Below are 24,025 nucleotides of genomic sequence, written 5' to 3'. Positions count from 1 at the left end.
TATGGATACTCAGCATAAGCCATCTCCTGACGATCAAACCACCTGAAGAAGGTAACAGAAAACGAAATCTGAGACTGGTCGGCATGCCTAGACATGTGGTCAACCCATCTCTGCATACATGGTTCAGAAGGAGTAGGCAAGTCAAGTGCAATATACTGATGCTGCATCAGTGGTATCTTCTCCAAGGCAAAGGCGGTCAAAATAGAACCGAACCCAAAGTTCTTCAATCTTCCGGTCTTTACCTTGGTCAGCTGTTCTTTCATCACCAGAAGTACTGCATCACACCAGTTGAACAATTTCGGTTGGAGGCATTCCAAGGCATGCTGCATATAGGACCTGTTGGCTACATGAAGAGACGCGCTCCCGGCCATCCTACCAAAAGTAAACAAGATAGCCCTGAGGGGCCTGTCGGTGACATCGCGGATGATGATCTTGCCGTCTTTACTCAGCTGAGATCCTTCCCTACAATACTGGCGGACATAATCTCTCACAGAATCGCTCCCCCAGACCTAACCTGACAAAGAGATGGGGGCACCTCGCCTCGACAAACCAGTCAAGAAATAGATGTCCACCACTGTCAAGGGGATGGACTTGCCCCTAATCTGAAAAACTTGGTGGTCGGGATCCCAAGCATCGAGCAAATATTGCAGTAGGGTGATCTGCTGTCTCATGCTAGAGATGCGGAAGAACTTCGGCAAGCCACAGTTCCTCAGCGCGTTCACGGTAACTGGATCATGTAGGGCAATCATGTCCTCTTCTTCATGCTCTCGTTCTCGCCATGTAAGGGTCATTTTGCTCAATGGCCCCTGAAAAACAAACAAGGGAAGGAGTAAGATCCTGATTTTGATGCAAAACAGGCAAAACTTTCATCAAAAACTGTGCAAAAAGTTCCTCTTTTTCGCCCAACGCACCTGCAGGAGTGATTCACCTGCGTTGAATGTCAAACTGCCTTCATACTGGCTGACATTCAGCGCAGGTTTCACTAGGCACAGGGTGCGTTGATAGAAAAACGAGCCCATCAAACCCCAGGGGCTCAGAAAAACAGGAAAAGAGGCACAGAATGCAAAAAGGAAACCATGAAATGAAAGAGCTCGGGTTCAGCTCCTACCTGGTCTAGACGGCGCCGAGAATCGTCCACAGAATCTCCCGAAATCAGCTGATGAAAATCAAAGAGGAAGAGGCACCTCCAAAGCTCCAACAAACCAAGTGCAAATGAAATGGTAAAATGAGAGGTAAAAACACTTTTTAATTGCTTTTCACGTAGTTCAAAGTAAAATATTAGTGTTTTCAATCTCATTTTCAAGCAAATATTTTTTATTTCTAACTCGTTTGATGAAGCAGTCGAAGATACAATACTATCTATTGAAAGAACAAAGCTATTTATGGTAAAAATAAAAAACAAGACCATCATTGAGCAGTTTTAGCACACAGTTCATGCTCGTTAAAAAATAAACGCAAGATCCGAGCAGTTTTAGCGCATAGTTCATGCTCGTTAAAAAATAAACATAAGATCGAGCAAATGTTTCCACCCGCGTTTAAGCTCGTTAAAAAATGAACTATTCCGGTAAATAACCACCGTGAATGTAATATCATCAGCCATTAAAGCCTTGGTCGTGTTTGCCCATCACCTCCACTTTTCCATTGGCTGATCATTCACCTCCATATGATTGTTTACCCATTTTGAGGAACAGCTGCGAAGAGTGATTTCACTAGCAATCCTTGTGACACTGCCGTGATTTGGAAATTCCAATCCTTCCCTGGAATCAGCTGTTAACCTTTTTATCACTCGTTCCTCAAAAGACAAGTCTTCTTTAAGCTCTTTTCATCTGACTCGTGAAATATGAAAAGATTGCCGAGTTTTGGCCTTCCAGCTTGATAAAATGACCGGAAGAGCTATCCCTCCTCTAGATTTTAATCTTTTTGGACCTGAGGGATTATTACACAAAAAGATCGAGCGCTTGTTTTATTCGACTCGTTAAAGATATCGAAAATCCATCCCTTCTGTATTGTTTTATACTTTTCCGGACTTAAGGGATTAGATGACGAAAAAGGACTTTTGGAGTTAACTTTATGTACCTTTTCAGACTCTCTAAAAATGAAAAGGACCGAGTTATCCTTGTCGTTAGACTCGTTAAATACATGAAATAGCGACAAACTTGTCTTTAGACGAGAACGAGTTTCACTATCGCTGGGCTCGTTAAAACATAGCGATGGGCTTGCCCGAAGGGCAAGTTATAGAACAAGCATATGTTATCCTCCTCAAGCTTGACAAAAATAAAGAGGTACTGGTCAGCAATGACTAGGGAAAAATTGGGAGAAACTCAAGAAAACTTTGATGGTAGCAAGTCACTCTTGAACATGACACTTTTCCTCCGTACCACAATCGGGTTGGGTTGCTTCATTCACCGGTCACATCACCATGGTCTCGCCATACCATCCATATTTGGGGTAATGCTACCGATCCATCGCATAAGTGTCGCCATATGTTCAAGAGAAGTCGTTCAGAGAAGTCACCTGTGTCCCATCCACTACCATACATTATACTCTTTCATGACCGCCACCCTGAATCATATATCATCAGATCGTTTTCACCTCCATCAAAATCATTAGCTCCGTTCCGTGTCATTGATGTGGGATTCATTAAGGCCCTCCTTTGACGGATCACTTCTTGTCGACATCAGCTCATTATCCAAGAAGTTTATCTAGGAACATCCCCTTCAGTACTTTGAAGCTTGCATGCCTCAATGGCAAGTTTCTCACTTCCGACGACAAGTATACATCAATGACCTTCGACCAAAAGATTTTGCGTGGTGTTCAACACCAAGTCCTTTATTCACACCACGTGAATTGTACTGCAGTACCTTGAGGGTCATTATCATTATCGGTGATTCTTCTCGCGCTTGTTAACAGTTTACATCATTGACTGGTAATCAAGCGATGTCTTTCCATGTACGACTTCAGAACAATTCTCACATGGATCGACTTGTACTTAGAGTGAAGATCGGACGAGATTGAAGACCCCGGATCTAGTTTCATCCATCCGGGCTGCGATATATATTCAGAAAATAAAGACATAGAAATGTACAGCTTTACAGCACAGATAATCATCCTACCAAAAGGATGATGGCTCTATCAGAATCATCAGTCTATCATCAGACGATTGTCTGTTATATATACATGAAAATGAATTTATAAAGCTGAGCATGGGAATTCCTGCCTCAGCTAGATCGTGAAAAAACTATGAAAATAATGTTTTGTATTGTATTGTATTACAGGTCTCCTCCCAGCATTGAAAGAACTTCGGATCCTCCTAATAAAGCATTTCACCCGATAAACGGCCTCATACTTTAGGGGGCAACTGTTATAGACATTTTTGTGCCTTACAGCTATAAGCATGAAATTTCCATAATCCAAGGGATCGAAAGTCCCTAAACATGTTGTTCCTACCCCTAGAGGAACAAGGCTAACAAACCACAACAATTCACAGAAGTTCTCCAACAGAAACTACTCAAAAACAAGTCAATTCAGAATCAATTCAGAGGCTCCACTAGCTTCCTGCATTGAAATGTAGAGGCTACACTGGCTAGTTGCATTGCAACGTAGGTGGAAGCACTACCAGGGTGCGCTAAGTGGGAAATGACAAATGGCAGGGTCCCTTGTGCGAGGTGTAAATACTGTGGAAGCTTCCAGAATCTTCCTCCATGACACTTGCCTTGATGAGTTCGACTAAGTGATGAGTAAGAGGCTCTTAGTCTCCAAGTGGAAGCAAGAACTGACAGAGGGAGAGGACACTAGTCAGATCTCAAGATGACTCATCCTCTCTCCAAACATCTATATATGGATCTCTCCTCCATGAGATCCAGAGGCTGGAATTTTGTTATTGCAAAGAATTGATGTTGGTTTGAGATTGGAATCATTGGGTGCTTAATGCTTTGAAGGGAGGTGAAGAAATGATTTCATTCGCTGGGAGGTAGGTGCTGGATTGGAACTCTCTGGGTTGTATCTCCTCCTGAACCTTGTTATTCATCAATAAAGCTATCTTGGTTTCTCCTATATACTGATGTATCTTTGATGTATGATTTCATTAGTATGTTTAGTTTATTTCTAATCCTGAACTAGTTATGAATATGAATCTATGTCTTTGTGTAGTGTTCCCTTCTTGTGATCTTGCAGGAACCTGTTGAAGCTGGGCGAGCGAGAAGGCAAGTAGCTAGGAACTCTCAAAGAGAAGAGAAACCGGATCGAGGGACAAACGGAAGACACCGGTTAGTCCATCCATCTCTCTTCATTCTTAATTCATAAAGGAAGAATACTAGAATAGCTGTTTCTGTTTGTTGCTAAGGCACTGTCACACCTTAGGTGGATAGGATCATCCTGCATAGGCATTTTTCCCCACAACAAGCATCCCTGAAGAAAAGAAGAAAAATTTCCTTGAAAGTGTTTTTGAGAAAACTTGTCAAAAACCTAATTTTCAGGATCAGAGCATTTTTCACCACTGGTGACCCGAGTTGGTAACCTTTTGTCTAACTAGTCACTAGTGATGGTAGCATGACTTTTTATGGGAGCACCCACATTGGTCCTCTTCAAGAAGTTTTTTCCAAAATGCGGGAGAAGATTCTCCTACTAGAAGTCTCGAGAACGAAAGGTTGGTTGCAATTGAATGAGGATTAGAGCGAGACCTCCCATTCCTAGTTCTTGATCCTAATTTCATGGATCTTCCCCTTGAAATGTGGAACTCCTCCCCCATTTTTTGTATCCTCAACTCCCTCTCCTTCCCTATAAATGAAACCCCTACCATCTACTTTTGGTTAGTTGTTGGTTAGTAATTGCTTGGTTGCCTTCCTATGCTGAAACTATGCCTAAATGTTGCCCATATTGATGAGAAAGGAGTGCTTGAAGGTCTTTGCTAGGACTTAGAAACTCAACCAAATGAGGCTTCCAACATCAAGGATTAAGTGGTTGTATGATTCCCTTACTTTCTATTAATAATAGATTATGTGTTTTATTTCCATAAGTGTGTAAAATTACTCATTTAGTGTGATACTCCTTGATCTGTCACATAGTTGAGGTTAGAATGAATTATGCTATGTGTTATCACCAAAAAAATGATCATCTAGCCTAATTTACTAGATGGATCGAAGTACACCATGTAAAGCCAATTTTATCATAGTAAAATTTCTTTCATTGTGATAAATTACTTAATAAACCACCTTTGTTAAGTAATTTATAATTAAACCCGTGAAGAATAATTAAATAAATCACTATTTATTAAATTTTCTTCTAAGAATAATTAATTTAACCATTGTTCAATTATTATTTGTTGTCATATTTGACCCAATTATGAAAAATTAACAGATAAATTATTAATTATCTTATTTTTCTCTAGGAATAATTAATTAATCACTAATTAATTACTATTCCTTTTCAAATTTGACTAAATCCCTCAAGAATAATTAAATAAATCATTATTTGTTTATTATTCTTTAACCAATTTATTGAGATGATAAATAAATCATTTATTTATTTATTATTTCTAAAATAAAAGTTTAAATACTTTTTCCCTCCTAACCAAACTATTCTTTGTATATCTAGTTTCCATTGGACGATTGGAGTTATTACTATTTATTTATGTTGTTTAACTATGATTGTGGCATAGATTAGAATTTTGGTAGGTTTTGTTTCTATCAATTGTTGTAGATCTACAATGTTTAGCAGCCATTTATATTGTTGAGATTGTTTGTCATCCACAATCTTAAGTGGGTTCTTTTTGTATGCCTTTGAGAACAAAACACTACAACAAATTTGACGACTCCACTGGTTTTATACTTCAGATCCAGAAACCTGGGTGACCTTCGGTTTTCAGCTTAGGGTTTCTTCTTTTTTCAGTCTCTTAATGTTTCCTAGCTTTTTAACCCTAGATCTGTTAAATTTCTGACTTCCACAATCTTTCTAGTCTTTTTTGCAAGTCACAGGAACCAGTCACGAAAGAGATGACATTTTTTTCCGAGATTTTCCGACCGAGAATCAAGGAGAAGAAATCACACTTTTTAGCCTAGAAAGTGTGATATGGAGTCCAGGGCACACCTTTCAACCCAAAAAGTGCGATCTCACCTGAAAATAGGTCAGTGCTTGCGATTCTAGGGTTTCTGAGATTTTATCAGATCTATTTCTAGGTTTTGTCGAGGGCTCTCTGCTAGGTTGTTTGACCTCTGTCTCATCCTTCTTATGCCTTGATCTACTTTGATTTACTCATCGAAGTAGAATTTAGCCCCCTAGGGCCTCTAGTACACTTCCACCTTTATAGCAGGAGTTTAGCTGAGTGAGTAGTTGGAGTTGCTGCAGCACTTTTAGCCATATTTTTCATATTTGTGCCCTTCTATTTTAGGTCTATAAAGATAGGTTGTCACCATCCATATTTTCATATTAAAACTTGTTTTTCATTGGCCTTAGGGTCCCATCAGTTGCCCCAGGTGTTTCACCCATCTCCCTATATTTTTTTTGCGATCTTTCTCTCTAGTTTTTTTGTTGTTGCTGCACCACTTTCCAACAGCTTAGTGTCACTTGATCCCAGTCGCATTGATAATTAGATCTCTTGACCTTTTTAGTGTGTTTTCTGCTGATTTAGCCACCAACCAGCACAGTGTTTACAAACCTAGTTTGGGTGGGGTTTAGTTAATTGTTTTGAAGTTCATTTTCTACTGTTAATTTCAGTTTATTTTCAGCAAGATTTTTTCTTTTTTAAAAACACAATCTGAGCTTAATCAATAAATAAACTTGCACACACAAGCACACCTTAAGCGAAGGGCGTTTGGTTTACACCACCAAGCCTAGACTTAACATAATAAATTTATCTCCCCTCATCGAGACAAGGCAATATTGTTGATCTCCATTCACCATTTTTGTGTCACGTGTGTCTTACCACCATTGTGCCACCAAGGCATTTGTCGCGGAGACTATTAGGCCTTCACCCCTAGTTTCTACTTGGGCATATTACCCCTCCTTGTTCGGTTCGATTTCATATCCTTCTGAGTCCCCATACCGACTCTTCTCCTGGTTCATCCGATTCCTCATCCAATTCTGAACCTCGTTCATGGCATATCATCACCATGTTTGGACCCACAGCTATTGCAGGAACCCAACCTGGTGTTGGCTCGATTTCTATCTCGGTAGTCACTTCAAGCAGAACAGTCTCAGGAACTGTTCAGAAACCCCCATGTTCCCTTTTATGGCTGGGTTAAGTCTACCATATTTTAGCTAGTTGATAAACAAACCCATACACCACGATGTTGGTTGGACTTATATGCCGACTAAGCTTCCCTTAGACATCCCAAAGTTTGAGGGTAATGCTGAAGAGGATCCTACCAACCATGTCTGCTCCTTCTACATGTGGTGTTCATCCAATTCCATTACTAATGACTCCATTTGTTTTCAGCTCTTCCAATGCACGCTCACTAGAGCCACTAAAAAATGGTATGTATACCAGCCCACCACATCTCATTCCATTTCCATGATTGTTGCTAAAGCGTTCCTCTCATATTCCTAGTTACCTCTCTGGTACAACACTAGTATGAATTTATTGACCTCATTCTGCCAATCCTCTGCCACTCGCCTTTCAGACCATGTTCAAGAGTGGCTTCAAATGAGCACATGTCATGCCCCGCTATTTGAAGATCATGTATATCTAGATTGGTTTCTTATGACCCTTTTAGCACCCATTGGAAAAGATGTCACGTCCCATTTTCCTTAAACAAAGGAAGAAGCTCTCCAAACTGCTCTGAGATATGACCCAATTTATGCGCAATCGAGTGATGTCTATACTATAATTCTAGACCTCCCTCATCTTGGAAGTGCCAATACATAGGGGCATCTCACACCGCCGACGGTATCGTTGGATCCCTTTCACATCCTTCACCATATACTCAGCATAGTTATGGCTATCCATAGGGGGGCACCAATTCCTCTAACGCTTGTGCCCTTCCTACTAGCAACATGTTTTTAGGGCCCCAACCTGTCTACCAAGCTGTTGTTCCTCCTTATGCACAGTCAAGTGCTCTAGCCCCTCAAGCATTAGCACTGCAACCTCCTATGCATCCTCAGCCCCATAAGCCACTACCACCTCAGGGTCAAGTTTTTTAACAACAGAGTGCGACCAATCCCAAAGATTTAAAGAAAAAAATAAGGGGAAGGGTAACAAGGGTAACCAAGGTAATCAAGGTAACCAACCTAGTGAACCCCAGTGGAACCAACCTAACACCAACAACCAACAACAGGGTAGTCATCGGAAGCAGAACAAGGCTATTCATACGAACAAGCCTTGTGCATGTTGTGGTGTACATGGACATTATACACATGAGTGTCCTCTCTTACCCTAGATGCGCCAAATCTAGAAATATCAAGTAGTTTCTAGAAGTCAACAATTTCCTCAAAATCATGTGCCACCTCAACCAACAGTGCTCACAAATCCTTTCCCTCAGCTTGTGGCTTCTCAAACTTAGCTAGGTCAGGCATCCCATACCCCCCAACCTTCTGGTCTTGAGGACTACCAGATCCTTATGATGAATTATGATGAGGTTAATCTCTTTGATATCAACCTACAAACTTGGTCGCGTCAATATGACAAGCCATCGACTTCATCTGCCACTGAGTCCAAAACCAAAGCATCTGTTGAGCCTCTTATGACACCAAATGGTCTGTTACAAATCCCTCATCCTAAAGTTAAGGTCATTCTTAAGATCCCCAACGGATCATTATGCCATAACGCAACTTCGAACCGAGCTACCCATACATATGGCACAGTAGACGACTTGGCACAATCACTTGCCGCCATGTCAACACTGGAGGTACTCCAGTCATGCCCATCTCAAAAGAAAGCTCTACTAACTACCTTGGGCGTAGTAAATCCTTCTGATGATCATTTTATTGTCTTCCCTATTGATACATCAGAACGTCCCCCATTGCCTTCATCTATTTATTTCCAGATACCAGTTCGAGTTCATAATGCCATCATCTCCTGATGCATTATTGACGAAGGTGCATCCACATGTGTGATGTCCATTTCCATCTAGAAACAACTTAAGTCACTTGAGTTTTCCCCATCCACCATCACTTTGCATTCTTGGGATGGACACCCATCCCAGCTCCTTGGCATGTACTACAATTTTCCAATGACCCTTATGGTCGTACTTACACATATTCCATGTTATCCATCGTATTTGTGGTGTTCCACAAGATGTGCTTCCCCCATGAAGGGAATATCATTACCATCGATCAGTTGAATTACTACGAACCGACATATATGACCTCCCCCGAGTCCATTATCTCATCTGTGTCAGATAAGCAGTCTCCAACTTCTCTTAATGGTGTTTCACCCAGAGTGTTAGAAAATTATACATTATAGAGCAATGGAACACATAAAATATATTGTAGATATATAAACACAGAAAACACATAAAACAAGAGAGACACAGATATACGTGGTTCACCCAATTTGGGCTACGTACATAAGAACAACCAGTCCTTCCTTTTATATTATCTAGCAAACTGAAGAGATACAATCTACATCAGATCGATGTAATTCCCTCTTTGCTCTCACACAATCTCCTCTCTCTTTCTCACTCAGAATAAAGATCTACATAGACACAATAAAATTCCCTCATATATAGCGACGGGTTTCTTCTACGACAAAAAAACCCTAAATTAAACATAACTTCTACCATAAGATCTCTGCCTTATGAATGGCCCAAATTGACTACGAAATTACAGCATTTTACAAGGCAATTTTACATCTATTTTTAGCTTCGGGGGCACTGCCCCTGATACCTTGCTAGGGGGGCTTCCTAAAGATCGTTGTCACCCCCCTAAACCCCCCTTGTAGTGCAAATATTATGAGCGGCGTTGCCGTCAAATTACGAATTGGGGTCTAATGCGATGATACCTCTTAATAAAGAAGATAATCAGGCTCCACACCCAACACAGAGTCTATAAATATTCCTCATTGTTGGGTACTTTCCCTAGTCCTCCACCTCTCATCTCAGAGCCTAACTCTTTGAGTTTTTTCATGTTACAAGCATCACAGGCCACCCTTAAGCAGTCTGGTATGTCTGATCCACAACCAAATCCTCAGCACCCTACGGTTACCATCCCAACCAATCCATCCTGATCCACCCCCAGGTCCTCCTCTATTTGTGGGTGCCTCTCCTATGTTCCTACCAGGAATTTTTCCTCCAGGTCTCAACCATCCAGGAGCTGTTCCACTGGGACATTACCCTGCAGGCTAGATACCTTTCTTATTTCCCCCTCCAGGAATATTTTATGTCCCTTTCATGGCTTCGTTGGTCCTTCCTAACATGAATGTGGGGATCCCAGTATGGTACATTGATCCCCCTTCAAGCATCCACCTGGTCAGCTAAGACATTATCAAGATTTGACCCCAGTTCAACTGGTCCCTACAGCCCCTATCACTTCTTTAGTTCCATCACAACCTCAACAGGAACCCACTCCTATTGTGAAAGCATCTGGACAGGGGGGAAAAGCTAAGAGGAAATAACCTAAGGACAAGGCTCCCCAAGCTCCTCCAGTCCCCAAGGCCCCAAAACTATCACCTCTATGTCCTTTGTGTAAAGTTGTTGGGCACACCATCTATAATTGTCCTAATATTCCTCATCTCAAACCTTTGGTTCATGAAACGTTCCCTGAGTCAAATATCCCTAAAGTCCATGTTAACTTACTAGGTCTACCTGAGAAACTTAGAACGTTATGCACAAATCACCCCTGTGCCTTGTGTGATCATCATGGTCACTACTCCCATTGTTTCCCTCGTCTAAATGAATTTCACAATTTCCTTGAGGTGCTTCGTGAATACGAGACCATTCGTAGTGGATCACCTACTCCTCTACCTATGGATTCTGGTACCACTAGTAAACCAGAATAGGGGCACTTTGGTCCCACCATCACAATCCCTCCCCTTGATGTCGAGATGATGGACACCACGGGACATATCCTTTACCTGTCATCATCATTGAGTTCCTTGCAGGAAAACCTTTTTGAGGTTTTTGTGTGCACTTCTATCAAACCTTTCTTGACAAAATCTTAGGTCTCAACATATATATATATATATATATATATCCCCCATCTACTAGCTCGTCATCTACCATTCCAGATGATGCATATGTGAACCTCCTTTCTCAGGCTGATGGACCAAGTAATGTCGCCACATCATGTAGTCAATCTTCCTCTCATCCACCTATCTTCCATTTTGATGAGGACATCATGGAAGCCATGGCTACCCGTGATTATCCTTGGGATGATATGCACCATCGTGCATACTTCCTGCCATATTTGCAAACCCAGAATTTTTCTCCCCACTCTAAATACATCCAGTACACCCATAGCATACTGGGGGGCACATAGGCACCTACATCTCCTTATCATCCTTTGGAGGATCTCGTGCCAAGTGGGGCTGAGATGCTTGAATCCATTTTCGAGTACTCGGAACACAATAGTGCTTCAAAAACCCCTCTTGTTAAGGGGAATCATTCCCACCTTTGCATACCAAATTAGTCCTCTCCATCACATATGCTTTTAGGTAGTATCCCATGCTTGGGGGCATGATGGTTTTCCCCTAGCCATATTCTCAATTAATTATCATAAGTCACGGCCTAGATCCCACTGGATCTAGGTATGGTTGAATATCCTCCCATTCCTTGAATATTTTTTCCTACTGGCCTCTTGGATGAGCCATATGCACATCGCATATCATAGAAATTTGATACTATATCTTCAAATATTATACTCTATGTCCACATAGTCCCCATGTTTGACTTAGTGGATGAGAATGATTCTAGACCTCCTCTAGTAGTTCATTCTCATTTTCCTCTTCCCTTAATTATTCACCAGGAACCATCATTCCAAGAATCATTAAGGCCATCTTTAGACAAGTAAGGCCACTTGACTAAAATTCATGGATCTCAATTCCGATGGTTGGTTTTTCCACTACGATCTCCATAAGATTTAGGTCCTTATCCTCCTCTCAAATTGGAGGGAAAACACCCTTTTATAGAAAAACCTACAATTTTTCTATCACCCATTATGACCAAATTGTTGCTTAGTTTGACAAACCATTGGCACCATTGGAAATCTCTCATCGAGTATTATAATGGGTCTTTCTCAGTTTTTGATGATTTGACACTTCACCAGGAAGTCATTTTTCCAAGAAGGGTCACTTCATCGCCTCTCAAAATTAAATTTCTTCATATGTGATGCTTATACTTTTGGGACCACCTTCCCTTGGCACTTTTCATCTCACGTGTCAATTTTCATCATGAGTAACCATCATTTACTCATGCTTTCATGGTCCCCACTAGGCCTATTCTGTGTGGCAGCGTCATCGAGTCACCCTTGTTCAAAGCATCCACGATGAGTCATCTTTGCATCCATGGAGTCTTTTTCATGCCCCATTATATCATGTCACATTATTCCATCCATATTTTCATATTGTTCATCCTGTGTTGCCCATTTTGGCCTCTAGTCATACTGTCCCCATTCCCTCCAGAGTTGAGTCAGTTGGTGCCAGGTCAACCATGCACTTTATGCTCTGACAAGGGAAGTTGTCTGTTTGTCCCACAGTCCCACTTTTTACATTATCCCTAGTGTCAGTCCATTAGTCACATTACTATTTTCCCTCGTGCCTTAGTTGAGGATCTTCATTGCCTTGCCTATCATGGGCCCTATTCTGTCGGCATCACTTCATTTATCTAAGAATAACGACCTAGAGGGTAGTGTATCTTGGTTCCATCTTCCATTTTTGTTCGATGCCTCAAATCAAGCAAAGGGACTCATCATTTCCCTTTGACTTAGTTGTTTCATGTTCATGATTCATACACTTGATGGTCCAGTGATGCAGCAGATTGTACCAGCAATTTTTGGATGTGTGTGAGATGTTTCAACCCTCATGAGGGGGCGGCACTTCAAGTAGCCCCCCACATGCCCGTATGCCTTCATATTATTCTACAGCCTCAGATGCAGTTCCGCAGAGTTGATGGATTTGGTTCCTACTGATCACATTGTTCCTAACATGCATGTCTCCTTCAGATGATCCATTCAGTTTTTCACAGTCATTCACTCTTCAGTAGGGCTTCTTCAGTTGTTCTACCCTCCCTCCCACCCATTTTTTGATGGAAGGGCCATTATATCTCATGTACTTAGATATCATTGTATTCATTCCTAGCTAATATTTTTCAAGGTGCATTATTTATATGGGGCACATTGTATTATTTTTTGGCTCAGTTATGTCAACGTGTCATGTACCATTCAACATGTACTTCATTGCTCAGTTTTATGTTTATGAGTGCATCATTATTTTTGTAATAAGTTATCTCAGCGGGAATAGGTATGCCTCCCCCACCTCATTGAGGTCCGGTACCACAACATAAAAGGATACTTACAGTGGTCTCGCCCCCTTTGTCCATATCCTCTTTTGCTTCAGCTTTATTAGTCTCTCTCTCTCTCTCTCTAACTCCACTTTGTTGTCTAGTGATTGTGTCTTTACACCACACTTCGGTCATAATTTTTGCTCCTAACACTCTATTACACAGCATTTTGTCACTGTCCCTGTACTCCCCATCCACGATATTGGAGGACCTCTACAATGAACCCTACATGCTTTCCCATCATGAAGAAACTCCCAAAATGTCCCTCTTCATGAGCAAAACAATTCCCTTTTGCATCATTTCCCAAGAATCTTCCTTTCACCCCAGTTTAAAATACTAGCACCACTAACCAGTTTCCTCCTCACACCAATTTGCAAAGTTAAAACTAGCACTAGTGCCGTACGAAGCAACTGAGCTCTTTTCCAGTCACACTGATCCTCTTTTGGCAATTTTTTTAAATATGGAGTCTAAGCTTCTAGGTTTAGAAGCTTCGTAATGGAAGTATGGTAGATGGTTGCACTGCATGGAGCCGAGGAAGTCAGATTGGGATCCTTTCCCCTATTAGGATGGAACAAACCCAAGAGATAAGACCTTCTCCCATAATGAGAGGAACCATCTCCCCTTTATCCAAAATATATAAACCTCTCTTTTCCCAAGCTAAACTAGTTTTGGAGTGAGTTCAAATGATCAACAAGACATCTATAGCTTGTAGCTTTCTAGTGTATGTGTGAGGGAGAATAGTGTGCTTGTTTTAGTTTGAGACTAAAGGGAAGAGGCCTTAAAAATTCCATTTTTTGGGCTATCCATGAGATGCTAGTAGAAGTGTGGGAACTTGGATATGTCAAAGTAGACCAACAACATCAAGGCATTGGTTTTAATATCTTTCTAAATTTATATGAATACAACTATTGATTGATTTCCTACATGAAGTGTTATCTTACATATTTATGGCTTAATATTCCTTGACCTATTAAGTAGGATGAATACAATTTGTATGCTATCACATTTTTTGTTTTTGTTGTTTGCTTGTTTTAGGTATTCGAAGGAAGGAAATGAAAGGTAACTGGAGTGAGGAATCAGGGTCATTACCAAGCGGAATAGTGTTCTAAGAGGTTGGCCCTCTTATTTGATTCTAGCTTAAGGAGATTTTCCATAGATTGTTTGTTTGTGGCTAGACCTTCTCTCTTGAGTTAGAGGAATTTTTTGCGTCCGCATTGAGAATTTACCTACACCACAAATTAGCGACCATAGTGGGGATCCAATCCTTCTATTTGATTGATTGTCATTTTATGGTTTTGTGTGAACGTTTCCAGTATCACCATTTCCCTTTAGAGTTCTATGCTTTTCCTGGTTCACTGCTCTGAGCCTAAAATTTACAATGGAAAGTCTGGTTTTATCCTTTGAAAATTTTTATTTTTTTTCCTTGAATCCTCAGTCAGTGTGTTTATTTTTCTGACAGTCATGCCGATCAACATGAGTTTCTCAAAAATAGTCGCACTAACCCCCTTCTGGCCCTTGTTTTTATTTAGATAGTTGTACCGATTCCTATAGGTGAAGATTAGGGTTTCCCCTAGATCATAACCAGTGTGTCTTACTCTTCTAAGTTTTGTCTGTTAGATTGTTTTGACTGTGTTCTCCCTAACTTGAAAGTTGTATTAGCTTTTTTTATGTGCTTGTTTGGTTTGCCTTTTCTTCACTTGATTTCTTGAGTTTCTTTGATGGTTTGTAGCCCTAGGGCATCTAGGTCATAATCCATTCACCTATTTGTGTGCTTAGCAAGTCAAGTTGATAGTCAAGTTGCTCCTTGCATTTCGTTTGTTAGTCCTTTTGTTTCTTTGATTTCCATTTAACAAGTTTGAAAAGTTTCGTTTATTGGTTGAGTGTCTCTTTTCAGGCATAGATCAAATTGATCGTCTTTTTTTTAGTTGAGTCTTTGCATCATTAGTTTGGAAGGAATTCTCTTTTATGCTTTGCATTTGCTTGAGGTTGATTTTATATGAAAAAATTTCATTGAAACGTTTGTGAAAGATTTGTTTTCTCATTTCATTGAAGAATACATAATTCTAGTTTTCTGAATCAATATGTTACATTAGTTAGCATCATTGAAGACTAGAGTTGCATCGTCATTTGCATTAAAAAAGAAATGAATTCTCTTTACTAATGAAAGGACTACTTGAAGTGCGTTTGATAGGAAAGTTAGAAATTGGAAAGAGTTTCTCATCATTTTGTTTTCAAAAAGAGAAATAGTGAAAGGGTCATTTTGGTTTCAATTTCTTATTTATTGCATTGAATGTGTTTTCTACTCTCATTACTGTAAATAATTCATCGAATTGAAAGGGTCTTGTCTCATTTAGCTGCATATAGGAGTTTTTCAAGTCACATCAATAAGGCCTGAAAACTGAGACATAATTTCAAGATAAACTCTAAAATGTATTCAATTAACCTAAGGTGAATTTGAAACATAATGATCAAATTTAAAAGGTCTAGGCTAGAGACGTGTTTTGGTGTCTTTAAACCATGTAGCCACAGGTGTAGTATACGCCATAATCCTCCCAGCCTATGCCTTTGCAAGGTCACCCTCTGTAGCTGCAACCCTTATACTCATATCAACAAGGTCAACCTTTGGAAGGGAAGGTCAAGGTCAAGTCCTGAAATGGCAGGACCAAAATCCTTATGTCCAAGGGCAACAGGCTCAGCATCATTTTGTCCAAGGGTTGCAGGTCCAAAATCCTTATGTCCAGGGGCAACAGGCTCAGCATCATTTTGTCCAAGGGTAGCAGGTCCAAAATCCTTATGTCCAAGGGCAGCAAGTGTAGAATCCTTACGTCCAAGGGTAGCAGGTCCAAAACCCTTTTGTCTAGGGGAAGCAGGTCCAAAACTCTTATGCTCAGGGACATTAGGTGCAAAATCCATATGTCCAATGCTAGCAAGCTCCACAGCCTTTTAACCTGTTTGTTTCTTATCAACAACCTATGGTTGGATAGTTTCAAGGTTTTTAAGGTCAGAATCCTCCCTACAGACAAAGGTAACTTACAGTGGGGGCAAAATCAAATGACATATGGACAAAACCTTACACTATGGGGACAAAATCCTTACCAGCAGGGATGGGCCCACTAGTTGGTCCCCCTTATTGACCTCAAATTCCTTTCAATACCCAATTGTCTTTCTTGGCTACACTGGAATTTCCAGATGTGTCTAGAATCATGAATGACTCGATTATTCATTCACCATACTGGCCTCCAGTTCCATCCAAGATCCTGAGCATTGTCTGAAGTTTGAAGGAAAAGCAAAAGAGTATCCATAAGCCCATGTGATGATGTATCACCTCTGGTGCTCCTGAAATTCTTACGTTGATGATTCCATTCATCTTCAGCTTTTCCAATGAAATCTTACAGGTGTTGTAGCCAAGTGGTATATTGAGCTACTTCAAAATACCTATCATGACTTTATCACTCTCACCATGGCCTTTCTCACACATTTCCAGTTGTTGGTTCGCTATGAAACTGGCACCCATTTTCTAACGTCGCTCAAGCAAGACACTGCAACCCACATCTCTGATCACATCCATGAATGGAGATGTAGGCGTCACCTGATTAAGTTTGAGATTTTTGATCAGTTATTAACTAAGTGATTCACCAAATCATGCATCAACAAAATCATTGAGGACATTTCTATAAGTGGATGCGTCACTGAGGAACAAGCCATCGTGCGTGCCCAGTATCTAGACCTCATCTATTCACAATCTATCACGTTATATGATGTGTTACCCGATGTGCCCAAACCATCATCTAATCTTACAACATCTAAGTCTCAAGCTACACCTCCTGTTGATGGAGTAATTGGTTCAGTGACTTAGACCCCTGCAAAATCTTCTTCCAAATAGAAATCTGTCTCCAACACTGCTTCCAATGACTCCTCTCACAATTCACCAGGCCCTGGTAAAACTTCAGAGGTTCACATTGTCCAGTATACCGTAGTGGACAAATCCTCTAAAGGTAAGAAGAAAGTAAAAGGCAAGGGTAAAGTCGGCGCCTTGAAATAAGGTCCTCCTAAGTCATCTGTTGGTGATGCTTCCTAGTGGAAGCCCAAATATCCATGCCTCATTTATGAGGAGGATCACTATACTCAAGATTGTCCCAGATGATTCGAAGTTAGTTGTTTTCCCAAAGGGACCCCAGTTGTCCTCAAATATCCCTTTCCATCCCAGCAAACCCAAATGGTAGACCAGCCTCAATCATATGCTGCCATAGGTTCACAAGTGTTCATGATGAATACACTGATTAATGTGGCTACTAGGTCAAAATATTATCAAACTCCTACCCCGACAGCAGGGAAAGAGAAAGAAGGTACCCCTTCTTCTTCTACCCCTTCTAGTTTTGGTCCTCTCCATATAGAGAAACCTAATACTGATTCCACCGTTCGACCCCCTTCGTGAGGTGTGCTACGAAAGTCCTCATACAATCCAAACACTCGAGCCACTCAACATTATAACATTGTTGAATATTTGGCTTAAGTGTCATCCGCTATCTCTTCTCTTGAGGTCCTTCAAAGCTTTCCTTCTCAGCAGAAATCATTACTGTCAGTGATTCGGTGTATTGATCCAACTAACTCTAATCTCATTTGTTTTTTCCTGGAAAACCATGTTCCTTGTTTAACTCATCAGATTGCCTTTCTCATTTAGGTGATCATAAATGAGAAAACCATTTATAGGACTGTCATCGATGAAGGTGCTTCCACCTGCATCATGTTGGTCGCTTGTTGGAAGGAAATTGTTTCTCCTACTCTAAACCAACCCCCTAACACTTTGGAAGCCTTTGAGAAATGTGATTCGTGACCCTTCGGTGTCCTTCCCAACCTTTCCATTACTTTGGAAGGCAATACAGTACACGTCGAAGTAGACATCATTGATGCTAATATTAATTACAATATTCTATTCGGAAAGAGCTAGACCCATTCCATGCATGTTGTAGCCTCCTCCCTTTTCCATGTGATTCATTTTCCCCATCAAGGAAAGATAGTCACAGTCGACCAACTTTCTTTCTTTGCCTCTTCCTCCTCGGATGGCAATGTTCCATATGTAAAACACACTGATGCTCCTTATGAGAGTGTGGGGGCATGACTCTTTAGAGATCCTGCCTTGATGGGTATTTTTCCACTTCCACCTCCTCATGTGGCCTCTCTCAACATGATTTCAGTCAAGTTTGATCCTTGGGATATTCCCTCACTGGATCTTGTTGATACATGGGGTGAGGTTATGTCGTTAAGCCCTATTGAAATTAATTATGTGGAAATTGTTTCAGCTTCACCTTCGGTATCCTATGATCATCCTATTTCAAGAATGTCTTTTGATTTGTATTCTCAATCACCATGGCTTGATTCTTTAGAATCCCCCAATCCCTTAGCGAGACTTTTCTTTCTGATGAGAGTATCAAGGAAGTAATGTCTCTGGAGGAAGTACCTTGGAATGACACTCATCATCGTTCCTCGTTCTTGCCTAGCCCGGTGGTCATGTCTACTTGTCTTGAGAAGTTCTCTCCTCAATTCCCGAACCTTCCACTTTAGACGTCAATCATGACTCATGAAGTTTGGTCAGAAGGGAACATGGGTAACATTACCCAAATGATGCCAATTTATATTTTTGTCAAACCTGATTTCGTTGAAAATGTCCATATCGGGGTAACTTGTTCTCTAGATGAGATTAATCTCTATACTCATCTGTTCCATGAATTTTGGGATGTTTTTGTGTGGTCGTATGAAGAAATTTCCAACATTGACCCAAGTATAGTCATGCATGAGATTCCAACTTACCCTCATGCGAAGCCCATTCACAACCAGATTCGTCCTGTGCACCCTAGAAAAGTGGCCACCATTAAGGGTAAAGTTGAAAAACTTTTGAAAGATGGATTTATTTATCCCATCCCTCTTACAGATTGGGTGTTGAATATCATACCGGTGACAAAGAAACAAGGCACTATTCATGTTAGCATTGATTACCGTGATCTCAATCATGCCTATCCCAAGGATAATTACCCCACTCCCTTCATTGACCAGATCATTGATGGATGGGAGTGAATTCTTTTCCTTTATGGATGGTTTTTCTCGTTACAACCAAATAAGCATTATGTGGGGGACCTTCGCATATAAAAAGATGCCTTTTGGCCTTAAGAATTTTGGGGCTACATTTCAGAGAGCGATGTCTTATGCATTCCACGACATTTGAAACATCATTCAAACTTACTTGGATGATCTCCACACTCATTCTCATAAATTCCATGATCATCCTGATCATCTCCGGAAAAATTTTCTTCGCTGTCGACACTACAACATTCAATTGAATTCACATAAATGTGTCTTTAGTGTTGAATCTAGATGACTCCTTGGCTTTATCGTTTCAATAGAAGGCATCCAACTTGATCCTCTTAAAGTCGAGGCTATAGTTAATTTACCCCCTCCATCTTCGTTGCACCAACTGCAGAGTCTACAGGGAAAAGAAAATTTCCTCCATCGTTTCGTACCAAACTATGTTGAGCTGGCTTCAGGGTTCACCCAGTTTCTCAAGCAAGGAACCCCATTTGTTTGGGATGAGGCTACCCAAAAGTCATTTGATGACCTAAAATTTGTCCTCATCAATGCTCCTATATTGCACCCCCAAACTTTCATCGCTATTACTTCCTTTATCTAGTTGCAGACTCTAGTACCATTACTATGGTGCTGGTACAGGACGATGACAAAGGCAATGAACATGTTATTTATTACCTCAGTCACAACCTCCTCGACACCGAAATGCGTTATGCCCATGCCACGAAGTTGGCTTTGGATGACATACAAGTTGTTCAATGTTTTCGTCATTACATTCTCCTCCACACTACCATTGTGATTTCTGAATGTAATCCCATGACCTACATCTTGACTCGTCAGTAGTTGTGGGGCAATTATTCGAAGTGGATTATCATCCTCCACGAATTCGATTTGGTGTTCACTACTGCCAAATCTAAGAAATCACTTGTCTTCGCTGAGTTGATTTGCTCCCTTCCCTCTGATTCTCTTCCTACTGGTGCCGATGAGCAGCTCCTAGACAAGACTCTTTTCTTAATTAGCACTGTCGACCACTAGTATGGTGATATCATCATGTATCTCCAGACATCCACTTTCTATTCCGTGTTGCCCAAGGATGATAGGCAATGCATTCAACATCAATCTCAACCTTACCGTTTCATTGGAGATAATTTATATTGCATCGGTGTCGATTCAATTGCAGACCCCACCCACTCACCTACACCTCGTTATTTTATTTTCCAAATGGGACATCGACTATATGACCTGTAACCCTCGTTTGGTCGGGGGTCATGGGTATATTATCATTGCTATGTATTATTTCACCAAATGGGCCAAAGCGATTCCTACATACTCTGCGGACATAAAATGTCGACTCAATTTCTATTCAATCACATTATTTCCAGGATTGGAGTGCCTCAGGCAATTGTCACCGACCAAGGCTCCCATTTTTACAATTACATGATGGCTGAGTTGACTTCTACATTGGGTCTGTGCCACGATGGCTCAACCCCATATTACCCTCAGGCCAATGGCCAAGTTGAAGCTATGAACAAAGTTTTAGTTACGATACTGTTATCGGGAAATCTAGTGTCCACCCAGATCTGCTAGTCCCACTAAGACTGGTAGCTATCTTAGAAACAAACAAACTAAAACTACTTTCGTTTTCCTTTATGATAAGTAGATAAGAGGGGAATGAAGGACACCAACCTCAGTCTTGTGCTTGGTTCCTTGCTCATTTCCTCTCCCTTCTGACAGATCCTTGCCGCTTCTCCTTCGTCTACCCAGCTTCAAAGAGCACCTATGGAATCAAAGCAGCATAATACTATCGAAGAATAGAGATCTACAATCATAAACAATATAGGACCAGATATATATTGACCACACAAATGCATATATCATCAAACACACAAGAATGTGGAGGAAAACTTGAATAGCTTTATTAATATCAAGAATAGAAAAGAGGATTACAACCAATTGTTCTGACCCAGCATCATCCTCCAGTACGAAAGCCCTTATTTCACCTCATGAAAAGCTTAGATCACCAAACACTATGATATTCCACCAAGAAACCAACAACACTTCCTTACAAGATACAAAATTCCAGCCTCTGGAACTCTGGGATGAGGGATCCATATATAGATGATTGCAGGGGGTGAGTCAGCTTCTAGGATTTTAATTAGTGTCCTCTCTCTGATAGTTCTTGATTCCACTTGGAGATTGATGATCTCTTACTCATCCCTAGGTGAATTCAGAGAGGCAAGTGTCACTGGAGAAGTTTCTGGAAGATTCCATGACCATCCACCTTGCAAACTATCTCTGCCATTTGTCTACTCTCATCCATCGCACCCTACAGAAGGGATTTTCAGTATGCATCACACCCTTTTTCACTGAGCAGGTGGGATGCATCGCACCCTCTGCACTGTGCAGTTTGTATGGTCCAGCTTTGACCAGTTCTAAGCAGTTTTCTGTGGATAAATTCTAGGAGATGATGTAATCAACTGACATTGTTCCTTAGGGTATGAAACAACACTTTTAGGGACTTAGTAGCCCTTGGTTTATGGACATGTATGATTGGGGTTGCAGTGCCTAAAAATGTCTATAATAGTTGCCCCCTAAAGCATGAGGTCGTTAATCTTTTGATGTCAGGTGAAATGCTTTATCATGAGGATCCGAAGTTTTTCGAGCTGGAAGGCGACCTGTAATAAGATACAATACAATACACTATATTCATAATATTTTTCATGATCTAGCTTAGGCGAGCATTCCCATGCTCAACTTTATAAATTCATTTTCATGTACATGAGACAGACAACCGTCTGTGTGGCAAACTGATGATTCTGATAGAGTCATCATCCTTTGATTCAGATGATCATCTGTGCAGCAAAAATGTACATTTGATGTATTTATTTTCCTAAATATATCGCAGCCCAGATGGACGAAACTAGATCCGGGGTCTTCAAACTCATCCAATAATCACTCGGAGTACAAGTCGATCCATGTGAAAGATGTTCTAGAGTCAAACATGGAAAGACATCGCCTGATTACCAGCCAACGATGTAAGCTATTAACAGGCGCGAGAGGAATCACTGATAATGATGATGACCCTCAAGGTACTACAATACAATTCACGTGGTGTGAAAAGGGACTTGGTGTCAAACACCACGCAAAATCTTTCAGTCGAAGGCCATTGATGTAAACTTGTCGCCGGAAGTGAGAAACTTTCCATTGAGGCATGCAAGCTTCAAAGTACTGAAAGGGTTGTTCCTAAGTCGACTTCTTGGATAATGAGCTGATGTCAACAAGAAGTGACCCATCATAGGAAGGCCTTAATGAATCCCACATCTATGAAACGGAACAGATTAAATGATTTTTGGAGGTGAAAACAATCTGATGATACAGGGTTCAGGGTGGCAGCCATGAAAGAATGGAGTGTGAATGTATTGCAGCGGATGAGACACAGGTGAATTCTCTAAGCGACTTCTCTTGAACATACCGGCGACACTGACATGAATTGGTAGCGTTAACCCCAAAGATGGATGGTGTGATGGACCAATGGTGATATGACTGGTGAACAGAATAACCCAACCCAACTCGGATGTGGAGTGAAAGTGTCATGTTCAAGAGCGACTTGCTACCAATAAAGTTTCTTCAAGTTTTCTTCCCAATTTTTCCCCACTCATTGCTGAGCAATACCTCTTTATTTTTGTCAAGTTTGAGGAGGATAACATATGCTTGTTCTATAATTTTCCCTTCGGGCAAACTCGTCGCTATGCTTTAATGAGCCTAGCGACAATGAAACTCGTTCTTGTCCATATGGACAAGTTTGTCACTATTCGGTTTTAACGAGTTTAACGACAAAGATAACTCGGTCCTTTTCAATTTTAGAGAGTCTGAAAGGGACATAAAGGAAACTCCAATAATCCTTTTTCACCATATAATCCCTTAAGTTTGAAAAAGTATAAAATAATACGAAAGGGATGAATTTTTGGTAATTTTAACGAGCCGAACAAAAAAAGCGCTCGATCGTTTTGTGTAATAATCCCTCAGGTCCAAAAAGATTAAAATCTAGAGGAAGGATATCACTTTCGGTCGCTTTAATGAGCTGGAGAGGCCAATCGCTCACCAATCTTTTCATATTTTATGAGTCAGATGAAAAGAGATTAAAGGAGACTCGTCTTTTGAGGAATGAGTGATAATTTCAGGTAGCAATTGATTCCAGGTAAGGTTTGGAATTTTCCATTCATGGCAGTGTCACAAGGATGGCTAACAGGATCACTCTTCGCAGCTGTTCCTCAAAAGGGGTAAACAATCAAATGGAGGTGAATGATCGACTAAAACAGAGTGGAGGTGATGGTAAGAACACGACCAGGGCTCAAAAAGCTGATGATAATGCATTCACAATGGTTATTTACTGGAAATTGGTTCATTTTTTAATGAGCTTAAACTTTGGGGGAACTTTTTCTCATTGCTAAGGTTTAATTTTTAACGAGATTGAACTTCGCATAAAAACTGCTCGTGCCAGTCGTATAGTAAGGATGTCT

The sequence above is a fragment of the Pinus tabuliformis genome, chromosome Q (assembly GCF_031772625.1).
Source record: "Pinus tabuliformis cultivar Carrire ecotype Pingquan chromosome Q, CPIR1, whole genome shotgun sequence".
Lineage (NCBI taxonomy): Eukaryota > Viridiplantae > Streptophyta > Pinopsida > Pinales > Pinaceae > Pinus > Pinus tabuliformis.
This window is presented reverse-complemented; position numbering follows the sequence as displayed.